We start from the raw sequence: 5,497 nt of genomic DNA, 5'->3' as shown, positions 1-5,497 counted from the left end.
TCGTGCTGGAGGGCTGGCCGTCGGGGGAGCTGTTGCGACGAGCTCACCGCCGCCGAAGGCCTGTCGCCATCCGTGGAGAGTCGTCACCATCTGGGTCGCTGCCGGAGGAAGAGAGCTTGTACAAGGGGTTGCTGGAGTGGCTAGCCGCTGCCGCAAGCGCCACCGCACCTCTGGCCGCCGGGAAGTCACACTGGGGTCGTTGTTCCTCTGCCGTTGCCGCTGTCGAGGTTTCTGGTCAATGGGTATGGCGCTGTTGTCGCCGGAACCACCCCCGGTGCTGCCGCTACTTGATTCCCTTGAGTCCGAGTCGTTGTGGTTGCCAAGAAAGTGGTTTGGAGCTGAGGTTCCGGCTGCTGCAGTTTCGGGTTGAGAGGAAAGGTTCCGTCGACGTGTTTGATTATATTTTCAACAATCGAGAACTATAGCCAGCTCTATCTTATCGCTACTCCGGTTCAAATTCTACGCTCATTTGTTCCATTCCACTTCAATCCTCCTTACCTTGAATTTGGCACTCTGGGTTTGGTATCTTCGGTCCCTTGGGACTACGTTGTGAGTAGGCTTTACATTTATAATTGTTTGATTATGCATCTATAATTATTTTGACATATATCTATTATGATATTTGAATTATACTCATTATATTTGCTTTGAACAATTTTAAATTGATTAGAATAATTGATTTATTAAAATTAAATAATTCATTTTTATGAAGTTTATACTTTCGAAACTATACATGAGACTATATATATTTTTGATGAAGTTTTGCATTATTCCAGAATGTTTGATTTTACTTGAATATCTGTTTTTGAAGTATTTGTTGGTACTCACTTTAAAAATTGTGAAATATATTTGAAATCTCTTATGATTGAAGAAGTATGATTGAAAAAGATTTCTGATGAGAAAGTATTATCTGATTTGATTTGATTCGATACCCTATATATTTGAAAGATCAAATATTTGTTGTATTTGAAATTATATGTTTGGAATTGGTTTGGGAGGCTCGTATTAGAAAACCGTAGTTAACGGCGGTTATGACGTTAACTTAGATGCATCTAACTCAGACTCCAGCTAGCAGGGGTGTTGCTAGCCTAACGTGTAGGCCGCACGTTAGATCTGTTATTCTGTTATGACACACAAGAGGAAAGGGCTACCCATAGAGGTGGAGCCGCCCAGGTGTGGACTTTTGATTTGATTTCTGTATGAGAACTTCCTTATTGATTCATTTATTATTATTATTATTATCAACTATTACTTTCTAATTAAAATTACTTTGATGATAATGTTTGTATAGTCTTATGTCGATTATAGATGTATTGTTTGGTCACTGAGTTGCAAAACTCACCCTGTTTTTCTAAAAATATTTTTCAGGAACAAATATTTGACTGTGTGAGACTTTCTATTCAAGAGTAACAGTCTGCAATGAGTACCTATTCTTTGTCGAATTCCTAGAAGTATATGCTCCATATGTCACAGGCAGGACCAACCATTCTTAGTTATTTTAATTTTTTTGTTAAAAATATATAACTATTTATTTTAGAACTTGTAAAATATTTGTACTTGCTTATTGAACTTATATTTGACTATGTTAGGCTTGCTATAGGATTATTTTCCTGAGCGCCGGTCATGACTCATTTTGGGTCATGACAGAGTGGTATCAGAGCTTAGGTTTAATCTGTGTAATATGGAGCTAGTGTCCTATGGTAGGATCACAATTGTATAAATAGAAGCGCACCTATTTGTACGAATTGTGACACTATCAGAGGCCTATAGGATTGTCATTCTTGTCCTTTATGTCGTTGTTGTCATCTGGTTGTAACATATGACCTCTGCCGCTTCTTGCCACTCATTTCCTTTCCAGCCGCTTCTTGCTACTCTTTTCTTTTCCTGCCACTTCTTGCGACTCTTTTCCTTCGCTTTGTACCCAATCTCAACTTATTCTCTAATAGATTTAAAGTTTGTGAAATTTTTTTCATGGAAATAGAATGTTTTGAGTAATGGTACATAATATGAATTGATATTTAGCCCCACTTTTATCTACTTTAAGACATTAAATCATTATATTCTTTTAGGTTCTGTTCGATCTTTAATTGTTATGATCCGTTTTAAATGTGTGTTTATTTAGTTTCTAGTTAAACAAATGTTAAATAAGTTTGCTAACTATAATACGGATGATAGATGTATAATTGATTTTAAAGAAACTAAATCCACAGCATGAGTTTCTTTGCGAAAGTTTTGTCTTTGTCCAAGATCATTGAAATTTCCATAGTTGATATTAACATTTGGATGTTAACCAGATTGAGTGCTAAAGTTTTATACTTAGTATAACTGGTTGTATGAAAAACACATTTGAGCTTCACTCAGGTAGAATCTTCTTGTTTATATGTTATTAAGTGAATACGTCTCTTAGATTATATGTGATTTCTAATTTTATAGACTTGTTTGCTGAGCTTGTGGACTGATCATGGTGATTATGAAGCATTTGATGATTATTTTAAATGTGATAAATTGTAGCTTGCCTATGAGTGTTAGCCACTGATTAGATACTTGTTTGCTGATTCATGTCATTTGATTAGTGATTATTATAGTAATTAACAAGTAAATGATTTGGTTAATTATTTTTGAGAGATCCATAAGGTTATTGGTTGTTGCTGCTGTATATGAGTTAATCTTATTATTTGTTGCTGAATTGGTGACTGATGTGACTGTAACTAGGTGAATCTTGGTTGTTATCTTGTAAAAATTTCTATTTTTTTTTTGGTGACTTGTAAAAATTTCTATTGAAAGACGGTAATAAACACTCTTAATTGCTTGTGTTGTTGTTGGAGATTATATGCCTGATTTGTAGTTATATATGGCGGATTAATATTATTGATTAAAAAAGTTGTTCCAACTCTTTCAGCATGTTGTTCTAACTTTTACTCAATATTATCTTATTGGTGGTCCATTATATGATGCTTAACGTAAAAGTTAGTTACTCTAGTCAGCACTATAAGATTTATGTAAACATGTTTAGTATTGCATTCACATTCTCAGTAAAAAAATGTTTAATGACCTTGCCTTGGTTATTTTTCTTTTTTCTACATTTTTTTTAAACCTAATTAATTTTTAACATGTCAAAACTATCAAGTATTGTGCTTATCATGTAATCTATGTTATGTGACGGTTTCTTTTATATATAGGATTATCGTGTTTCTATTTTTAGAGTGGCACATTTTTTTACAATTTTCTGATGAATGTTCATTTTGCTTTGCTTTATTTGTGGGTTTTGTTTATCTGTTCACATGCCGTGTCTAATTATGTTTTTTTCTCCCCTTTTCTCTAGTTTAAATTGTTGTTGTACGTGCAAAACCTTTTTATGTCTATTATGCATACTCATGAATTTTTATTTTGCTATGCCCAAATTGTTTGTGGATTTGGCTTGTTTCTTCATTTTTCCCCTTAAAATGCTCCTAGCCTGTGGTTTTAGTTGTGGTGGTACATCTTTTTATTTACCTCTATGGCCTTTGCCCTTACAAAGTTACAACTATGTTTTTGTACGTATTTCGAAAGCTGTGTTGTGTTACTTTATAGTGACACACCAACGATTTCTTTGATTTTTAAGTAATGCCAAGCATCATAAATGTTTTTGTCAATAAACTATTTTTGTTACTATATAATTTTCTCAAATGATGGTTGTGAAATGAATTGAGTTGCGAATGGATGTTTGATTCAGGTCTATCATCGCTTATTGGGTGCAGATACTTTATATGCTTCTGGTGATTGTGTGATTGCAGACTATGTGCTCTAGTGTAATAAATTTATCAGCTTGTCCTTTTACAGCCTGTTGAGCTTTGATTCATTTGTTTTAATAGTGAAAGGCAGTGAGATAAATTAGTTTTGTACTTTTGCCTGGATTATCTTGGCTAATAGGATTGTTGTTTTTGTTATGTAGTTTTGAATTTTGGTGATATTCAGTAGCTGGCTTTGTATTAAGTTACTCCTTCTTACTGATGGTTTCAAAAAAAAAAGGGTTTTTCTTTTTCTGATTTTGTTTCATTTGCAGAATCAATATTTTCTATTACGCCACTGGTTTTGTTGATTATCTAACTATGTCGTGGATTCTACTTTGTTTGCCCAATAAGGATTTTAATTGATTAAAGAGTCTCTGCATTGAGGGTTTTGTGTTAAGTTGTTCCTTTTTGGCAAAATTTTTCCTTGGTAACAATCACAGTGTATTTTGAATATTGTCTGTTAGAAATTCTGAAAATCGACTGTTTTACTACTAGTACTTTGCCTTGGTTCATAGCCCACATCTTAGGTTGACATTTCTTCATACGTTAAGGGTTTGATATCAGTTGTACTATTATTCTTTAAATTTGCACATCATGATCTAAGTACAATTTATTTTAAATTGTATCAACCATTTTTCTTCCAAAGATATATAGGTCTTGCAAAGTTCTTAACATGATCGAATTTTTGAGGCAGTCACATTGATTCATTAGTCTGCTGCTTAACTGATCCTATGTTGTATGACCTTTTTGAGACATCACTTTGCTGGTTTCAAGTTGCTCAGGATTGCAACTAATTGGAATATGTTGTCGCCTGTCGATATTCTTGAGCTTCACTAAATCTGTGGTTCTATTACTCCTTGAGTGCGCTGCATTGTAATGGTGGTTGTGTAATGAAATTCGAAACTTTGCTAGATTGGTGGTATTGTTTCCCAACTAATGGCATTTTGTTTGTTTATCAATGCTATGTTTGAGTAAGCGGAACTATTCATACTAATATGCTGTTTTCACAGTGCCCTTAAAGAGCCTTGTAGATCGATTAAATTCCTTCCTTCTGTTTAACCTTCCTATCTCTTATCACTTGACTTTTAAGGTTAATATGCATAATATGATTTGAAAATATTTTGATGGCTATATCTTGCATGCTTGGTTTGATGTGTTGGTTATGTTTGTCTCTAAGTCTGGAATCTGGCCATGTATATTCTGCTTAATTCTTCACCTTGCCTCTCTCCTTTCTCATCCTTATCCACCACATAATTGTACTCGAACTCTTGGAATCTCATATGACTGTGCTTTTCAATTATTGTTTTATGTTTTGGGTGTATTGTTGAAATTTGTGTTACTCTATATGTTTTACACTTTTGGCTATATTATTTGGACTCCAATTAGAGTTTGTAGTGTGCTTTTGAAATTTTTCATATCAATCTAATTATGCAATCTGTTCTTTGTGATTGATGGTGCTTCATATCGATTCCTTTTGCTACATTGTATATGTGAATATTAAGAAAATGTACAACATTTGATCGTTGCATAATATCTGCAAAATGTTTTTCTTTATGCATTGGGTTCAATTTGTATCTGGATATAATATTGTATAGTTAAAGTGCTTAAGTTCTTTCCTGCAACTTTGCTCAGATAGCTTGATTTTTAGCTATGTTCTTGCTATCTATTTGTGCAAATTATTAAACTTATGGTGTCATGATGTGGTTATACCTTCGGATAAGGTTATC

The sequence above is a fragment of the Arachis ipaensis genome, chromosome B03, assembly GCF_000816755.2.
Source record: "Arachis ipaensis cultivar K30076 chromosome B03, Araip1.1, whole genome shotgun sequence".
Taxonomy (NCBI): Eukaryota; Viridiplantae; Streptophyta; class Magnoliopsida; order Fabales; family Fabaceae; genus Arachis; species Arachis ipaensis.
The sequence above is the reverse complement of the archived record's forward strand: the minus strand, read 5'-3'. Positions refer to the sequence as shown.